The 20,128-nt window shown below is 44.3% G+C and overlaps 1 protein-coding gene across 1 annotated transcript in view; it reads right to left on the bottom strand.

Moving 5' to 3' along the window:
• C1QTNF7 (C1q and TNF related 7) overlaps nt 1–15,114 on the bottom strand; it is a 50,218-nt gene extending 35,104 nt beyond the window's left edge. The window contains exon 1 of the mRNA XM_084517964.1: nt 14,644–15,114. The gene's annotated coding sequence lies outside the window, so the exon portion shown is untranslated. The remainder of the gene's footprint in view (nt 1–14,643) is intronic.
• Between the last annotated feature and the right edge of the window lie 5,014 nt (nt 15,115–20,128).

Here is a 20,128-nt window from a genome sequence, read left to right as displayed (position 1 = left end):
TTCAACTTTATTAAGACACCAAAACACATGTACAACTTTACAGTTGTTTATTGGTAAATAAAATCTCTCACAGCTGTAGCTGACTAGTAGCAGAGATATATTGTGTCGATTGAAACATCAGTTTTAGTTTAGTTTCCATTTATATCCACTTCCTTTGTCAAATACTGATACCTTAAATATACAATACATTAATTTCAACTCTTATTTTGAACTTCTGCCTTTTCACCCTTTCCCTTCTCCACTTATGTTCTCAAAATATAAGGTATTATCAAACAATATATGTATTGTTTGTATATCTCAGCTTGGTCATGGTATGCTACCAAGGATCTGCAATATCTGGGTTGGAGCTAGAAGAGTATTCACTCATTTCATTTTTTGTCATGTGCTCGTGAACCCATGTCTCTACAGGACATTGTCAACTACCATGATAAACCTCTTTTGTCTCTGCTAAGCTGTCAGCAAGCACTTATTTTCTCCCCCTTTCCCAGCAAAACTTGTCTATTTTTAGAAAATAGCTGGGATTTCTATTTTTTTTTTTTTTAACATGGTTTTATGATGCAGAGGTCTCATGACCTGGTTTGTAGGAACAATGCTTTGCACACAGGACTGCTCACACATACCCAGGTTGCAGAAGGCAGCCCCATGAGTGAAGCATGTTGGGACCCCATCCAGCTTTCTGCCTGTAATTACAAGAGGCTAAACTTCAAAACCTGCTTGCGAGCTATTTGTGAAGTCTTTTGAGATAAGCAGAATATATACCTAACTTTTCAGAACCAAAGCTTGTGTTCATGATGATATTTTCAGTTCACACCGCAAATTTGACTGTAAGCTAATTATCCTCAGGCATGTTTCTGCTTCTGACCCTTGTATTGGGTTTACATGGTAAGGTTTTGGTAGCGGGGGACTACAGGGGTGGCCTCTGTGAGAAAAGTCTAGGAGCTGCCCCATGTTAGATAAGGGCCAATTTTAGCCAGCTCCAAAGGGACCTGCTGCTGGCCAGAGACAAGCCAATAAGCAATGTTGTTTGTGCCTCTGTATTTAAGCAAAGGGAAAAAGGCTGCTATGACACAGCAGCTGGGAGAGTGAGGAGTGCGAACCAACCCTGCAGCCCCCAAGGTCAGCACAGTAGGATGGCAGGAGGTGCTCCAGGCAGGCAGCAGCAGTTTCCCTGTGGCTTGTGGAGAGGCCCCTGGTGGAGCAGGCTGTCCCCCTGCAGCCCATGGGTCCCACATGGAGCAGATCTCCACACTGCAGCCCGTGGAGCAGCCCCCGGTGGAGCAGGTGGATGTGGCCTGGAGGAGGCTGCGGCCCATGGAGAGCCCCCACAGGAGCAGGCCCTGGGCCGGAGCTGCAGCCTGTGGAGAGGAGCCCATGCAGGAGCAGGGTGTCTGGGGGGAGCTGCCGCCTGTGGGGGACCCGTGCTGGAGCAGCTTGTTCCATGGGATGGACCCCATTGTACAGACCCATGGAGCAGTTCTTGAGGCAGCCTGTGGGAAGCCCCCACAGGATCAGTTTGGGAAGGACGGCATCCCATGGGAGGAACCCCTTGTGGAGCAGGGGTAGAGAGTGACTGTGAAGGAGCGGTGGAGACGAGGCATCATTGACTGACCACAGTCCACATTTCCTGTTCCCCTGTTCCGCTCAGGGGGAGGAGGTGGAAGAGGGTGGATTTGGGGACAGTGCTTTTAGTTTGCTTTTAGTTTGTCATTTTCTCTAGCTTGTTAGCAATAGGTAATAAATTACATTAATCTCCCCATGCTGAGTCTCTTTTGCCTGTGACAATAATTATCGAGTGATCTCCCTGTCCTTATCTCACCCCTTGAGCCCTTTATATCGTATTTTCTTCCCCTTTCCCTTTGAGGAAGGGGAGTGACAGAATGGTTGTGGTGGAGCTCAGCTGCCCAGCTGAGTAAAACCACCACAGCCCTGTGACCTGGCATTGCCCAGAGGACACGGCAAGCCATCAGGCAGTGCACTTGCAGCAATACATGCAGAGGCTGTAGCATTTCTCCAAGGCCACCAGCCCATTCCAGCCATAACACAACCGTGTAAGCTGAGGGAGTGTCAGGGCATCATGTTTTACTGCAGCCACGTGCAATTGTGTCTCACAGCTGGAGAGAGCAGCAGCCTCCGTGTGCTGTTCCCTCAATGAAAATGTCATCTGTTTTACAGCATATTGTATATGCATTCACAGACATGGATTTGTATAGGAGTTAGGAAAACAGTTTACAAACTAAGGGCCACAGTTATAATCGCAGTTGTAATATGGAATGTGAAACTGGAAGCTTGGCCAAGATCTCAGAAGTATTTGGTAATGAGTACAGAAATGTCTGAGACTTGTCAGGTGAAAGCTATGTCATGATGCCCCACATCAAACAGTTAAGAAATCACTTTTTTTTTTTTTTTTTTTTCCTGGTGTAACTGTAAAACCTTATATGTAAATTGAAGACCTATGTTGCCCATTCATTTTTTGAACACTCCTCAGAAGACTGAGTGGGCTGGTCAGCCTGCAGGCTCGGAGAGCTGCTCTGCTTTTGAGGAAAGGGCAAGAGAGGTGGGACTGCTCACCTGTAGAAGAGAAAGCTCAGTGGGGATCTCATCAATGTCTATAAAGGAGGAGGATGCAAAGATGTTGGAGCCAGGCTCTTTTCAGTGGTGCCCAGTGACAGGACCAGAGACAATGGGCACAAACATGAACACAGAAGGTTCCTCCTGAACATCAAGAAGCACTTCTCTACTGTGCTGGTGAGTCAGCACTGACACCGGTTGCCCCTAGAGGCTGTGGAATCTCCATCATTGGAGATATTCAAAAACCAGCTGGATGTGGCTTGGGCAACCTGCTTCAGGCCCCACAGTGGCTCTGCTTCAGCAGTGGAGATGGCCCAGATGACCACCAGAGGTTCCTTCCAACCTCAGCCATTCTGTGATTATGTCCAATGTCACTTCATGACATTTTGAAGAAGTCCACATCTGGCTACTTAGTGAGAGATGCAATGTGTGCAATCTATGGGAACCACTAGGCTCAGTTGCACTACTGCATGTAAAGGCTGGGCCAGAAGGACTGAAATGCTGCACTGATTCATGTAAGATAACATGGAAGGTAAATATGAACTAAAGAACTTATTTCCCAATGCAGTAAACTTTCATTACCTGTAGATGTTCATCTGGAGATTTACTGTGCCATTGATTCAGAGTTGCATCGGCTCCTTGGAGGTATAGTGCTACCTAAAGGTGTTTACATGTTTTTTAGGATCAGTCTGGGGCCACGTGTACTTGTTGTGGAAACACTGAGCTGCACTGCATCAGTTCAGTCCATCATGACTTGGTTGGTCTGTCTCTGATGGAGATAGGCTCTCTCCTGCAAGGCTACCTTAAGGGTGCACACTATGGTCTCCAGTGCTTCAAGAGGATATATTTGCTAAGGTACAGCACTAGTACAGAATCAGACAAGTAGTTTTGGTTGGAAGAGACCTTTGTAGTTCACCTAATTCAATGTCTGCTCAAACCAGGTTTAATCAAATCAGCTTGCTCAAAGCCACCTCCAGAGATGGAGAATCCACACTCCCTATGGGCAACTAGTTCCAATATTTGGTCACCTTCATGGTAAAAACAAACAAACAAAAACAACAAAATCCCACCTGCTTAGAACTATTGAGAATTTCCTTTGTTTCAGTTTGTGCCTGCATGCTAAGACACACAGCTGGTGGTGAGCCTGCAATACCCGCCTCAGGTCCAACAGATTTGCCTCTGGTCCAGAGCTAAAAAGCTCAAACAGCCCTTCACTGACTTCAGCTGGCAAATGTCTTTGCAGTATGTGCGCCATACCTCTGTTATTCAGGGTTTTCAGTTCCGTGCAGCACACCTGACCCACATTACCCCTGAGATCAAGGAGCTGGCTCAATGATTATGATTCAGGGGATTTTGCTCACCTTATTACAGGTAATCACAAACTCTAGTTCTGATCACAAAATCATTTGATTATACCTATCTGCCATGGAAGACAAAAAATAATTCCTTATTTTACAGATGTGGACAGGGGCGCAAAGGCAACATTATTTGCCAGAGATCACACAGTCAGTGCAGAGCAAGAAAGAGTAAAAGTATTCATCTCTCCAGACTTGCATCCTACCTGCTGGACTCTCCTCTCTGTTCATGTCTTAAATTTAGAAGCTAGAGGAAGACTATAAGCCAGCCTGCTATTATGGAGCATTTTCTGAGGGAAGGGTCAAAGAAACACAGCACTTGTAAGATGCCAGCTATGTAATGGGTTCCAGTGCTGAAGCTGAAAGTGGGGGAAAATTAAAAAGTGCTAATGCTGCTGCTGTACATGTGGTGGGCAGCTGCACTACGCATCATCAAATGAGTGATTCTCCTTAAAACACAGCCCTTCTGACAATCTGGAATGGAATCCAAATTAATAAAAGCTGGTTTTGAAAACCATGATGTCTACTGCTGTCAGTGAGAATTCATATTATAATGATCAAAAACTATATGAAGGTGAGTATTGCTGTAACTTGTTTAAATTGCAAGCCTGGAAAAATATACTGAAGACATCTGGAATCGATTTCTGTTTTGAAATTCAGTTCATACATAAGGAGGGCTTGTGAAGAACTGAAAGACAAGGTAGTCTTGTCTTGAAAGACATGAACTAAAATAAAAGCATTTAAATAAGTGCTTTATATGCATGTTCCTCTCACTTCAATCTCACATCTTGCTTTTGGCAAATAACACTGTCTACGGATGGTTCCCTCTAATACATAAATAAATGAAATGCAGATAGGCAACAATATATTACTTCTGGGGGAAATATATATGTATTTATATAGTGGGGGGTTCTGATCTATGCTAGACATGTTCTGCTTCCTGCAGCTATCCAGTTAAGCTTCTTTGCAACCCATATGTGGAAGTCCCATACTACCACCCCCTGTCTTCAGAACTGTGCTGCATGCATGCTCAGAGTTGCCAAGCCAGCAAAATCAGGACTGCAGCTATTTCTCAGTTAAGGTGAGATGCTAATGCCACTCATTCACTTGGTCTCAGCTAGTATATGAACTAGTGAATAATGGGCAAGAACTCAGGAACTGCAAGTTCCTGTTGAGGCTTCAAATTACACATTGAAAAGGAAGAATTTTGGCATCTACTTTTTAAAACCTCTAGTGTACACTATCTTGTGCATACGGCTTCTCAGTCTGGAAACCTGAATGGTCAGATCTTGAGCTGACATATATTGGTACAGCTGCATAGATTGCAAAGGCAGCATAATTAATTTATACCAGCTGAAGTTCTGGCTCAAAAATATGTAGAAGCATATATATAGTCCCTTCCTGGTCACATGGGTGCCACACAAAGAAGACTCAGAACCTGACAGCTACCATGGCTTTATTGCCACAACAAAGCTCATCCTCAGGGCTTTTACCAGACCCCGTGGGGGCTGAACATTTGTTTTTGGATGCTTTGCTGAGTATATAGTCTTGGAACATAAACAACATATGCCATTAAAACCTATCAGAAGCAAATCTTGAGCATGTACAAATGCCCTGAACTTGCATGTCAGGAACTGTGTGATCTTCCATCCAGTGGTCTGAAAGGATTCTGCAATAAATTGCCTTGCCTTTTAGAGGTCTGAAAACATGGATGAAGACTGTGGATGCTTGAAGGCAAAGAGAGTCTCACTCTTTCATTGTGGTGTATCTTCACCCAAAAGCAAAATTCATTTTAAATACTGCTACTTCATCAGAGGCTATTTTAGACCAAATGGTTAGACAAATCTAAGAGAAATGTTCCTTTATTGCTATGAGCTGAAACCAGTCTCCTTTCTATAAGCATGAGACATTCTTACACAAAGGTATTCCTGGTCATCCCCTCATAAGTACAGCATGAAGAAAGGCACCTCTTTAGCTATGTAGGGAAGAAGACACTTAGAGTGTATAGCAGCATTTGACATGCAGCCCAGTTTGCAGGAAATAAAGGACTACATTGCTAGTACAAACTAATGTAATGACATATGGCTTCTCCATTTGGGAAAATGCTGCAAAACTGAAAAGCAGATTGCAGCTTTTCAGAATAAACTGGTGCTGGAGCTCTCATTAATGTAACTTTAAACTGCTTGAGCAGCACAGACTTGTCTGGATTGAGTTAATTTTTTTTTTTTACTTGTTTAGTCCAAAAATAGAATTGCTTCAGCTCCATGCAAGCTCAATGTTGCTACAATTGTCTTCAGTAATCCTCTCAAACCCACTGTTTTCCCAGATCACTTTATGGATATTGTCTATGGGAGGGAAGGGAGTGTAGTAGCTGGAGCAGAGTGCTGAGGGATCTGATTCCTATTCTTAGCTCCACAGTTGGCTCCGTTTTCCTTCTGTTATTCTTATAGTCTCCTTCACTCTTCTGTTTGACCCAACTGAGATTCAGGCTTGATGAGAAGTACTTTGCAATTTTGGCACATTGTCTAATTCTACCATTTAATAGAATTAATGGAGGAGAAGGGTTTCCCAACTGTTCCAGCCATGGGAGATGCGACTCACAGCAGAAGAGATTGTTGAGAAGAGCACTGATCATTGCAACATCATCTCACAGCTTTACCACCATTCCAGTGTAAGGTTTAATTCCCCGTGCTCCCAGGAAAAGCTAAATAGCATTTGCTTTCAACTCACTCTCCTACTGGTTATTAAACCTGCAAAACAAAACATCTAAAAACAGAGTGCTGTGCCCTGACTGCAGAAAATGCACCCCCATGCATGGGACTGTAGGGGCTTACTCTGATATGCAGGAGTGCCAGAAGGGACAGCCTGTGTGACATTGCGTCCTTTGCTGCAGCACAGGCACTGGCATAACAGAAATGGGGATCACTGCAGCATCTACTGGGAAAAGGCGCTTAATTGAACAGTGTTCCTATGTTTTTAGAGGTGTTTGAGGTTGAAGAAATCAGTACAGTCATCCATTTCTAACATAAATGAGTTTCATTGAACACAGCAATTTTTGCAGACCTAAGGCACAGAGGCTTCTGGTAGCAACCCCCTAATAAAGAATTTCTGCAAAATTGGGCTGGTGCTGCTGTCGAGTCTCCAGGAACTTTTAAGGTCTTTTTAAGGCTACTGCATTGCTGCTACTTCAATGCTGCCTGTGAATGATAGACATGCTATGGCTAGGTGCCAAGCTGCTTGAAAAAGAGCCCTTTAAAATGAATAATAACACAACCTTTAAGCATTAGAAACTGATGGTGTGAAGTAGGTGTCAGGTAAATATATAGTTTGTTCAGTATAACTGCACATGCTCAGGCACTCTGAGGTTAGCCGCGGCCTCCAACACCAATACAGTATTATAGAACCATAGAATGGTTTGGGTTGGAAACAGCCTTTAGAGATCCCCTAGACCAAACCCCTTGCCATGGGCAGGGACACTTTCTGTTAGATCAGGCTGTGCAAAGCCCCATCCAGCCTGGCCTTGCACACTTCCAGGGATGGGGCATTCACAGTTTCTGTGGGCAACCTGTTCCAGTGCCTCACCACCCTCATAGTAAAGAATTTCTTCCTAATATCTAATCTAAACCTACCCTCTTTTAGTTTAAAACCACTACCCCTTGTCCTATCACTACAGGCCCTATGAAAATATCTCTCTCCATCTTTATTATGAGCCTCCTTTAAGTATTGAAGACTGACGTAAGGTCTCCCTGGAACCTTCTCCTCTCCTGGCTGAACAACCCCAACTCTCTCAGCCTTTCTTCACAGGAGAGGTGCTCCAGCCCTCTGATCATCTTTGGGGTCTTCCTCAGGACCTACTCCAACAGGTCCATGTCCTTCTTGTGCTGTGGGCCCCAGAGGTGAATGCAGTGCTCCAGGTGGGGTCTCATGAGGGCAGAGCAAAGCGGAGAATCACCTCCTTGACCTGTTGGCCATGCTTTTTACAGGCAATACCAATAAATTTATGGGTCTCACCTGGGCACCGTGCTCAGCTCTCAGACACTAGAGATGAAATAACACCTTCAGGAGCAGGAAGGGTGCGTGCTGGAGCTGCAGTGGGGCCTGTCTTTAGCATTCACGTGACAGAGGGCTGCAGTGTCTGTTATACACAAATAAAGCTCCAAAGGCCTAAATAGATAAATATTAGAGTCGCTGATTAAAGGAAGCAATGCCAGCCACTTTTGGCCAGCATAACAGGAAAGCATTTCATTACCTCAGGTTTAAAAAACCTTGGACATTTAGCGATTTCAATGACTTGCAAAAATTACAAGGAGGAAGCACCGGTAACGATATCAGACACACATTCACTTCATTCATGGCAAAATTAACCCTAATTATCCAATTTATAAATCAGCTTTAAGTGGAAGGCTCCCTCCAGTCCCCCTGCTGCTGCATATTTTTGGGATTAAGTTGTTTGTTTTTAGTGATAAATTAGAAACATCTGCTTCCGCTGACACACTGGGAAGGAGGCACATGCAGCAAACTTGCCCGGCGAGCTGCTGGGATGCTGGAGGGGATTTGGTGCCAGGGCCTGGGCATGGTGCTGCTGATTTCTGATCATGAGGACCCAAAGGATCTGTCCTCTCCCCACTGTGTGGGGCAGAGGAGGACCATGGCTGCTGCAGGGCCGGGCCAGGCTGGTTTCTGAGGCGGGCTGGAGCAGCGGTGAAGGCTTCCAGCAGCGTGAGCTAGGCAGATCCTGCCTTTTAAGGGTATCTTGGCAGCTCTTCCGTGCGAGTGAAGCTGTTTCTGCTATGGGATCATCTAGTCCTAATCGCAAGGAATCCAGACCGTGTTCCAGAAGAACCACAGAGGTCGTACAAGCATGAGCCATGATGGCAGTGAGCGCACGCAGAACGCGGGTCCACCATCTCTCCTGATGAAGGAAAGGGTGCTGGTTTAGGGGACTGAAATTTTTATAACCTGTCTGTATCTCTGGAGAAGTGATACAACTTCTTGACCACTGAGACAGGTTGAAAATGGCCAGGAGGTGCACCACATGAAAGCATCTGTATGGACATTTACCTTATGAGGGAGGTACAAAAACAACCTTCCTTGGTGTGAGCCACTCCTCACTGAAGTGCAAAGCTCAGGCTAAATCCTGCCAGATGTAGCAACCCAAAAAATATAACCTGGGTGTCCATGGAGCTGCACCCATGATGAACCTGCTCCTTGCACCCCTGTACGGGACCCCTTCGAAGAGGCCTGAGTCTCACCGCAGAGGTTAGCTAGGACTGTAGAACCAGACTTTTTGCACACACTGGCTGGGTTTTTGTTCCAGTTTTTGACAATCAAAACTCTCAAACTGCAGCCTCAGGCTGCGAGGACAGAACATGCCTGTAGAAAGGGAGAAAATGAGATGCCAGGTTTCTGACGGGTAACTTCTGCTCACAAGATAGCCAGGCAGAAAAAGAGGAAAACTTCTCCAGATAAGTTTGAGGATTATGTGCATTTATCCAGGGTTTTCAAATAATCCATTATCTCTTTCAGAGCAAGATAATTTCTCTGTCAGTGCAGGAAACACCCAGCAGAGTCACTGCATGTTGGCTGTACAGTAGGGGTATGATGATCTGGACAATTGCTGGAGGCGTGGGAGGCATCACTGTGGTGTGATGCAATGTAAATATATTTCTGTCTGAGAAATGCCAGGCACTGAAACTTTCAATCGCAGTTCTGCCTTAAGAAGGCTACAAAGCCATGGCTGAGCTGCATGGAGGGAGCTGTCCTATTCAGTCCTGCACAGGAAACTCTCCATTCTCCTTGGATCACTGAAGGCCACTTGTAGTCCTTTTCCTCCAAAAATGCAGCCTCCAAACCCCCACCGTGATGTAAAGCAGTACAACCCAGCTCTACAGCTTAAAATATGGTGAAATGCAGCTGATACACCCTCTTCCAGAGAAACCAAACCTCTCTGCTGGTGCAGTGCCCTCTCACAGTGCTGAAGGCATTGCTTACCCACCCGAGCCCCACAGGGGGACCTGGGGACCTGGGGATGCAGGAGGGACAGAGGGCAAAGGCAGGTATGATGGCATGTTTCACAGCTAGCCAGAACCATGTGCCCTGTTTGTTCTGCCTAAGCTGTTTTCCTCTATCTGACCTCTGATTCTGCTCTTTTAAATGCTGTAATATGCTCAGGGGAACATGATCTTTGCATTCTTATTAGGGCCATTCAGATGAATAGTGAAAAGAATACAAAGAATAGTGAAATGGAGTTGACTTGGATACTATTTTTACATGTATTTGTTTTCTTTTCCTTTTACCCATGCTGGGGACAGATGCGAACATTTCCTTCCTCCAGGAGAGGAGTGGGAGCTACAACCTGTACTTTATGCCTTTAAGGGAATTGCTTTTCCTGAGCGAAAACCATCCTGTTCCCACTCAAAAATCACCACCTCTCTCTGGAATGACATCTCCCTGCCCCACCTCAAAGCTGGTGCTCAAGAGGTCATCTGCTGACATGTGTGACCCCTTTCTAGCAGGAACGCTTGCACTGAATAATAGGAACTGTAACTCAGAGAGGCCGTAGTAGTTTGGGTCTTTCTCCCAGTCATCATGAAGTCAGCCATCTGGAAGATTTAGAGCAACACTGCAGAGCAACACTGCAGCCCCACATTATTTAAGCAGGGGTTACAGGATAGCCCAGCGACAACCATGGCTTCAGGGAGGAGTGGATGTTAGTAGGGTCCCCCCAAAGCCTCTTCAAGGAAGTGGTAAAGGGGGATCCCCTGGGTAAGCATGCAGATGCACCAGGAAAATGGGAGGACTACAGAAAGGAGAATACCAGATAGGTAATTTACAGGAGGAAAGGGGTAGAGGAACTGAAGAGACGTTGAAAACAAATGAAAACATTTGGGACAGGGAGAGTTTCTAAAGCTGAGCTGTGATCAAAGGCTGTTGTTGGGGTTTAGGGCCAAAAAAGGCCAGGCTCTGGCAGATAACCTGCAGAGCATATCTGTGCAGAGCTGGACCTCATAATGTCTCAAAGGAGCCAACAGCTCTGTAACAAAACACTGACATGGTGTCTGCAGCGAGCAATGGATGCAAAAAGTAACCTAGGTGTTTCTCTGATACATCGCCAAGGAGCCATTTCTGCTGCTAGTGACAGTGAAAAGAAATTTTATGAGAGAAAGGACATGAAACATAGCCTGGGATGTGTCAGGGGGGTGGGATCAGTCCCCAGGTGCTTTAAGGCACAGCAGACCAGAGCTGTGCAGGCACATCAGTGCAGGGCTAGCAAGACTGGCGTAACATCAAGTTTTTATGGACTGCTGAAAAGGGAAAAGACTTTTGGTCCTCAGTCCTAGCAGCTAGCGAGAACAGAAGACACGTGTTCCAGCAGGAGGGAGCTTCTCCCTCCAAGAAAAGGGAGAGTTTTCCTGGACCATTACAGAAAAAGTGAAGACTTTTCCCTCTTTCTCCCTCTCTCTCTCTCTCTCTCTCTCTTTCTTTTTTTTTTTTTTTTTTCCTGAAGGGTAAGGAAATGGGAGGTCCGTCTCCCAGCAGCTCCCAGACCAGGTCCCCCGTGCTGGCCTGGAGCCAGTGATGAGGCCCACTGGACAAAAGGAAAGAGGTGGGGAGAGCAGGCTGGACGCACACCTCTTTAGCCCTGCCCTTTGAGCCCTTCTTGCTTTCATTGCAGTGTCACTCCCTGTTTTGCTGCACATTTTTTAAACTACATTTCAGGTCCTGTTTCCTTATTAATATCCTCTCCATTCTCTCTCTCTCTCTCTTTTTATTTTTATTTTTTTTCCCCGAAAGAAAAATGTATTTATTAAAAGAATGTAGCAAACACTGAGAGAAATAAAGCAGAGTGCATGAATTACATTACATCCTAAAAAGCATCCCATAACGGAACAGTTTTCTTCCTTCCCCCTGCTTTAACCTCTGGCTTTTTCCAGATGTTCCTGTTTATAGCAGGGTGTCTGATTTTGGGTTTGGGGTCTCTCCAAAGGAGGAGGGGAGAGTGTAAGCTGAAAATAGGATGGGTGGCCTGCTGGTGTCCAAGCACAGCCAACTATCTCAATTAAATCTTGTTCGAGATTTGGCCTCCACTTCTGTAGGCTGCAACGCGCTTGGGGCTCAGAGACACAATACAGATGAGGAAGACAAATCCAGTAGATAGACTGAACGCAAGCCAATAAATTTAAGCCAGAACAACATATGGACTCTCACATCTCTCAGCCTAGGAAAGATTGCTCCCCACAGATTTCTTCGAGGTTTGCCCAGACGAAGTGCAACATCCCAGCCAGTGAGACTTTTCCCCCCTTTCCCTCAGATTGTTTTATAACCACATCTCTCTCCCTGCCAGGATTATTTTCCCATTGTGCACAGCCTAGTCTTTCCCCTTAAAACTGATCCCATTATTATTTGTGATAAAATCTGCTTTCATACGAAACAGTTCTGCCCTTCCCAGTGCTTACACCTGACAGACATGTGTAGACTGTTTTCTCATATGATCCTATCCCCTCTTGCTCAACATTTAGTGAAACTGTAAAACATCTCTGAAGGCTTGAGTCAGGTCCTTTGCAGTGCTGCCTTCATCACTTCGAGCTTTCCAATCCAGGATCAGGTGAGGTATGGGGCTTGACATCCTAAAGCAGATCCACACTGCTTGTCCAAAATAAAAAATAAAGCCTAATATATGGAGAACCTGAACAAGTTACTTCAGTGCTGTGAACTCGGACTAATTTGGATTTTTTCTTCCGCCCAACAGAAACTACACTACTGAGCTGCACCTCTTAATTTAGAGACTGTGAGCAGAAATGAAAACCTTTTGCTGACAGTTGCAGCCCGATGCATACCACTAAAATGTAAAGCTGCCCAGTAATTATCTCACTTGCAGCCTTTATTTTCCCTGTTTGATCACCAAGATGAACCTGCCAAGCCTCTAGAGTTTTCTGCCAAGTCAATCACATAACTGCTTTGCTGTCCTTTCGACTTACAAAAAACCCACACCAGCAGATAAAATGGAGTTTGACCTGTCTTGTATCTGTGACAAGCAGCCTTTAGGAATCAGAAACACTTTTTTCTTTTTTTTTCTTTTTTAAAATGCCTCTTAATTGAATAAAAGGTTGCAGCCTTCAGATTCTCACTCCTCTCAGAGGTCAAGTTTTTCTGGCCTCCTTAATCCACATTTTATCACCTGCAATGTGTGTCTTCAGGAATGTGGATGTTACTTGGCCATACAATGACAGCATGCGTAATGTTGCTGCAGCGTTGGTTTAAGGACCCTGACATTAGGCTTTGCAGCATAAGGGGCAGGCCCACAAGCAGACACCTCACAGAGAATTAAGGATACAAGTGAGCTCCAGCACAGTGAATGGGACAGAGGATCCTGCCCTGCAAGGATTCAGTCCAGCCCTCGGGATTTCCACCCCCCTTCTTGCCTTGCAACCGTTACCTGGGCCGGGCTGTACGGGAGTTCAGCAGGACAGCCCTGCATTTCCACCTGCTCTGAAAGGGAAAATCCACTCCAGCAGCACAGCTGAAGCTGTCCCAAGGCTGGGAAAACAAGGAGCAAGGGACTTCAGGAAGAAAGGAGTTTCACCATGGGTCGTGGGATTTCTGAAGCTGGTTGCTGTTTCTCCAGCAACGAGTAGAGCTGGTAATAGCAAATTTCCACAGCTTGCACAGCTCCAAGGGCTATGGGTAATGCTGTGCTCACACCCATATTTTCCTAAAGCTTCAGCTGAAAACCTTCATCATTTCCTTGAAAGTGAGTGGGTTAGAGGAATTAGGCACCGCTGTGAGTATCATGTTTTGGGCAGCTGGCATGCAAGCCAGCGCTGCCTCCGCCCCATCTGCACAACCCGGAGACCCAGGGGAAACAAGAGAGCAAGAAAGTGCTTATCCACTTACACCCTCACCTACCTACACCATGGCTGTGTTCAATCACTTGCACTCTATTCAACAACACCCACTCCCTCCCGTGTGTCTGCAGCACACAGCCACAAAGCATACTGCCAGTAGCAGTGGAAGCACGGAAAGCTAAATGACCTTGGGAAAGAAAACCCCCGCAGAATAAATGCCCCAACAAAATAACAAATGGGTATTTTTTGTTTGGTGAGAGTTTAATACGTAAAATTCAGGAGATTAATTTTGCGAGAACACAACCCTGAAGCAAAATGATTTATTTGGTATTTACAGATTTTATTTTATTTTAATTTTTTTTTTTGCAAAACAAGTTTCTATGAAACCATAGCAACAAAGGTTAAAGTGAATACTTGGAATGATTTTGGAATCATGCACAAGGGAAAAAAACCTATAATCTATTTTGGGTTGATGGAATGTAAGATTACAGCTAAATAAAAGAAATATTTCTAAATATTGTAAGCAATTAAATCACCCTAAAACTCGTGAAAGGTAGACATTTAAAATTATTTTTTTTTACCATCAAATTGTGTCTTTGATTTAAAAAAAAAGTCTGGTAACTTTCTGATAGGAAAGTTATATGCATACATGTCAAAATTTATTACTCTTTCTTACAAGATACATAAACAGATTTCACAGAAGTCCTACTACAGCGGATTTCTAATGGAATCATGTGTATCCCAGCAAAAATCTGATTTTTTTAAATTATTATTATTTTTTTTCTTTCTTTCTGAAAAGTCTCTGTATTGTGTTCCCTTCTTTAAAAGCATTTCAGTGAAGCCAGAATAGGAAAGTAGAATCAGTTACAACTTACCTTAACGTTTGAGTAGATAACACCAATTTTTTTTCGGGAAAAGCAACACGTTTCTTTTGGGTCGTGCTGTAGGAGTTGTAAATTCAAGCCACCAGGTAAATGGTGATCCAAGATCTGTTAAACCCACTTCGAGTGCCTTGATGACAAATAATAAACTTCACGAAAACTTGTTTGAAGCTTGATGCTCGTGCATTGAGTTTTGTAACTGTCTGTCTCAGCTAAATAAGCTCCCACTCCTTTCCTCGGACAGTTGCCAGCTTTTCTAATTTAAAGCAACTGTCAGCGTGCTATAAAACTCCTGCTGGAAGGAGCTCAATGTATACCATGGAGCAACGAGCAAGCGCGTGCTCCGGACTGAAGCGGTATGACAGCGTCCTAACGGGACGCGGGGCATAGCCTCCCCGAGGTAACGTTATATCATCTCTGGAAAGCATCATCGGCTAAGTTGTCTCCTGCTCGGTATAGACACAGAGACGAGGAAAAAATCATGCTCTTTCTGGCATGCCGTCCCCTCGGCGTGGGATTTGGGAGGAGCAGCATCTGCCTCAAAGTGAGGGAAGAGGCAACAGCCTCAAAGGCACAGAGTGCTGGGAGCTGCCAAAGGAGCCTGCTCCCCAAATCAGCCAGAGGATTCCCTGTATTTTTAGAGGTGCAACTCCTCAGTCTGAGGCTTCGCGGACAGGTCCAGGGGCTTTCTCCTGGGCTTCCTCCACTGCAGGGTTCTCCTCTCACAGCGGGGTGGGAGACCCAAGCTGAGGTTTGTGGCTAAGAACATCTCCAGACTTGTCCTTCATGGGGTTTTGGAGAGTTTCAAAAGAGATTCATGACAGGGATCCTGTCCTCTGAGACACTGTCAAGTTTTAAATAACACGGGCATGATCTGCAAAGACATCTACTTGCTGTGGATGGCTCTGTTCTGGTTTGCTCAATTTAAGATAGCAGAGCACATGAAATGCTGTTGCTGCAGGAGAGCTACAGGTGTTCCTGTGGAAGGAACATTATTCCTCCTCCTTGCAAGGAATGTATTTCAACCAGCCATGGCCGACCCACATGGTGTGAGTTAATGATTTGAGAAAGTTCCCATTTCGCAAATATGAGTTCTCTCCGCAGAATAGCTAAAAGCAAACAAACAAAAAGGCTTTGATGCTTAGGTCTAAATTATAAAACATTGTGATTTTTGAAATTTTAGTCTCTGAGCACCCAACTTCCACTTTTTCAGTACCAGAACAAACTTCCACGGATGCATATGATGAGTACCATCTGGAAAAGAGGATCGTCTACAGGTACCTCAAGGGAGGCTGTAGCGAGGTGGGGGTTGGTCTGTTCTCCCACGTGCCTGGTGACAGGACGAGGGGGAATGGGCTTAAGTTGAGCCAGGGGAGTTTTAGGTTAGATGTTAGGAAGAACTTCTTTACAGAAAGGGTTGTGAGGCATTGGAACAGGCTGCCCAGGGAAGTGGTGGAGTCACCATCCCTGGAAGTCTTCAAAAGACGCTTAGATGTAGAGCTTAGGGATATGGTTTAGTGGAGGGCTGTTAGCGTTAGGTTGGAGGTTGGACTCGATGACCTTGAGGTCTCTTCCAACCTAGAAAATTCTGTGATTCTGTGATTCTGTGATCTGGAAAAGCCCATCTCAGACTGTGCCCCACATCACTGAGCACTTTTGGAAATGCAGCCAATAGGCCAGCTGATGCTAACATGACAGACAATTTATTCTTGCTGCTTTTAGGTGACTTTAGCTTTGTCAGCCATATTTTCTCGCAAAATTAACATAAGCTAAGATGGAATCATTAGACGAAATTATACCGAAATTTTCAAAAGTGTTTGATGCACCTGAAAGAGGACATCAATTGTCTATGACAAAACCAGCCAAAGTGAAAATGCCCCCTGTTAAGTGGTTATTATAGAACATCTTGTTCGTTTGAATGTTCTAATGACATTACATGACATTGAAATATTAAGTATTTCATATTTTTAATTGAGAATTAAAAACCGGGATCCTGTGCATTCAATCAATGCAGATAAAACACTACTGCCAATGATGAGAGAAAGTCAATATTTTTTTTCGATGGAGTTTCATTTCAGTACTAAATGATCTGCTGGTGAACTTGGTTGCAGATGAAAGTATATTGAAAGCACAAATACCATCCTATCATGTCACTTTAATGTACTGTAGAAACTCAATGATGTCTGTATCTTAATTTTCACTTTGTAAGCAGGCATTAGGCATATCCTTTAAAGTACAGGGAACACTGGAAACTTGTATTTGTGTGTTTATGTTACCTTGAATTTTTAAAGATCATCCATTCTCTCAGTCTGCCTCTTTCTGCTCCTGTTTAGGAAAATGTGAGCTGCTGCATCCTATTTCTGTTCCTTTGTCAGGGAAACAGAGGATGCTGTTCCTGTCACATTAAAAAAGCAAACGAACAAACAAAACAAAACAAAAAAAAAACAACAAAACAACCAATGTTTTCTAATGATCTGTGGAGAAGACTGTCAGGAGTTACAAACCTGGGCTCTGCCACTGATTTCTGCCTTGCTGTGGACTGGTTTTATAAAGCGTCTTTCTCACTTCCATTCACCTACTTGTCTCACAGCAATGTGATTAAGGACTAACTAGCTATTTTGTATTTTGTAATTTTGTAGCATCAATAATACAAAGCAAGCATTTCTTCTGCTCTCTTAAACCATTATGCCATCTGAGACTACCTGGATAGTTTTCTGTGGTCCACAACACGAAGTTAAAGCATCAGCCAGCAGTTTGGCTCTATTGTTATTGAGAAGGTGGCTGAAGGAGGAAGATGCACTTAAAGCTTTGTCGGAGAGAAAGGAAGTGAGGACCAACAGAGCAAGACTTAAAAATAAGGAGATGAACTCAGTTCTTTCACCTACTAGGCTTTACAGGTTGGAGGTGAAAGGCAAAAGGGGAGGAGAAACTACACAAGGTTCTGCAAGCCTTGAAGCTTTAAGTGTTCAGCAGAAAATAATGGTTCATTTTTTTTTGGAAAGTGATATTTTCATAGGGTTGCTCACTGGTGCCTGTGATAGGCTTATTTCAAATCTCTCTAAAGTTACAGTTCTAGGCAACTGTTCCACATTTTGGCATTTCAGCAGCACGCTGATTTTCTTGCTTTTGGCTTTGCACGGGCACAGCTGTGGGAGGATCAAGCTGCTAGCCACAGGAGCTGGAACAGTGACAGGTATTTGGCATTCACGTCCACACAGGTACAGCACACCAGCTCAAAGGGCTTAGGAAACATGGAGCAGTTCATCTCTGAGAAATTTCAAAGGGAAAGAAAATGGACTTATCTTCTTGCCTTGCTACTGGGTGCAAGTCTTCATATGGCCATGTACGTGTGGACATTTGTTGTGTAACAGACTGTTGCATTGTGAATACAAAACCCAGAAATCCATGTAATAGATGCAAGAGAGTAATGTGCTCTAAAGAACACAGTCATCACACCCCTGATGGATTGTCATCTTTAATCCTCTCATGTGGTAAGCAGCTGGGATGTTTTCCCGATGACGTACTTAAGTCCCTTCTCTGCCTAAAGTGTTTTAAGATTCAGCAGGTTCTAATAGGAAGTTTCCAATACAAGTATCTAAACCAGGAATCAAGCAACATCTTTCATTTGCAGTGAACCACTAAGCAGTTGATTTGCTGGAAGGAACATGACTTTGTAGCATTAAAAAGTGAAGTATTCTTTGATGCTGGGATTTGAGATTTTCCTCTGTTATGGATGAATGCATTTACATCCAGATAATGCTCAACTCAATTGTCAAGATGCTAATGTAAGTCCTCAGGACTCATCTTGCTTCAGTACTGAGAGAATGAGCAGGTCTATAGGGCACAGTGCACTCTAGGAAGTCACAAAGTTGCTACAGGAGGCCTAATTATCTCCTCATGTGGAGCAATGGGGATGAAGATCAGCTTCACCCAGGTAAACAGAAATGTGTCAGTGTCCAATGGCCCTGAAGGAGAGAAGAAAATGATTGTAACGAGAAAATATGATGCCAAGACGCACAGAAATGTTGCTTCATTTTTAAAGGACATTGCTTTCATGACTTGCACCCATGTGGAGATGCCCAGCAAGTGAATGGCTGCAGGATGGGGTACATCCATGAGGAACAGCACACGTCATCCACGTCTGGGTGACTGAGCAACTACGGGGCTGCACACTTCAGGGGTACCTAGGTACCAATGGGTTAACTCCACGTGTATTTTTGCATTTATATGGGATGCAAAACGCAGCTCCAACAGGGCCTGTGATTTTTCAAACGAGAATAATTTATTCTCAGCCTAAATTTGCCAGAAAACACAGTCCAAAGTTCATTTGCGCAATGAGATTACCTAACTAAAGTCACTTCTGCTCTGCACCTCCATTCAATCATCAGTCACCAACGTAAAACCAACAAGCAGGATTTAAATTTTATCTGCTTGGAGCAGCTTGGAACAGCTCTGCTATATGTACTCCTCTGAAATGGAGTGCTGTTTGTTGCAAGCAGCACGGCACATTACATTTCTCCCCCTCCAGTGAATCAGATCACCTCAGAGTTAGGGCTTGGAGTCTTAATGGGGCAGAGCATTGTAGCTCCATTGCCTCCACTATATATCAGCAATTAAAATTTTAGTCGGAGTTTCACTTCACCTACCTACTCCACCATGTGATGAGGGGGGCTTTTCTCCTGCAATTTTTTTTTTTCTCTCCCTTTTCCTTCAATGCCACACTTTTCCAACAACATTTTTTGAGACCAGAGACCAGATTTGCAAAGATGTCTTAATGCCTCAAGCCATCGCTGGGAACTTTGTGAGACTTACAGATGGATTTACAAATAAGAAAGGGCTCCTGAAATGAGTGAGGTCTGCTGTAAACTAACATCAGCAAAAAGCAATGCTTTATCTAAATTATCTATCTCATTTTCTCTCCAGTAGTCTGTTTTCGCACAGCACAGTAAAGGGCCATTGTTCAATGCAGAACTAAACAACAGAAACAACACTTTTGCCCTGCTTTCAGTTTATAAAACTCTCTGCTTTGTGCTGATTCTTTTTCTTTTATTTATCTTAACACATTCCAAGATGAGCCCTGTGTATGCTGTCATGCTGCGGACCAATGTGGCTGTTTTCCAAACTCTGGGCATTTGTGTTACTCTGAAAATGCCATGTTCATATCATTGGGTACTTTGGAGCTAACAAAGCAAGGCCTACCTCCACATTACCTTGACTGCGAGCTACGAACCCATTTCTTTACAAGGGTTTCAGCAATCTCTGCAAGCATGTGTCTGTGTTGCATCAATCTGGCTCTGCTCTGGCAGAAGGGCAGGGAAGGGCTGGTTTTCTTTGTCCCTTCCCGTGTCATTCTTTGCATTTGGGGAAAGGCAAAACTGTCCTAGCAAGAGGATGAGCATGAGTGCATTGTGCAATCTACCCATTTGCACACGGTCTGAGGTGAAGCCCCTTCACTGGATATAGACATGTTTCACTAAAT

Source organism: Aythya ferina (assembly GCF_964211825.1).
Source record: "Aythya ferina genome assembly, chromosome: 4".
NCBI classification, from domain to species: Eukaryota; Metazoa; Chordata; class Aves; order Anseriformes; family Anatidae; genus Aythya; species Aythya ferina.
Note: the sequence above shows the minus strand (reverse complement) of the source record. Positions and strands in the feature narration are given on the sequence as shown.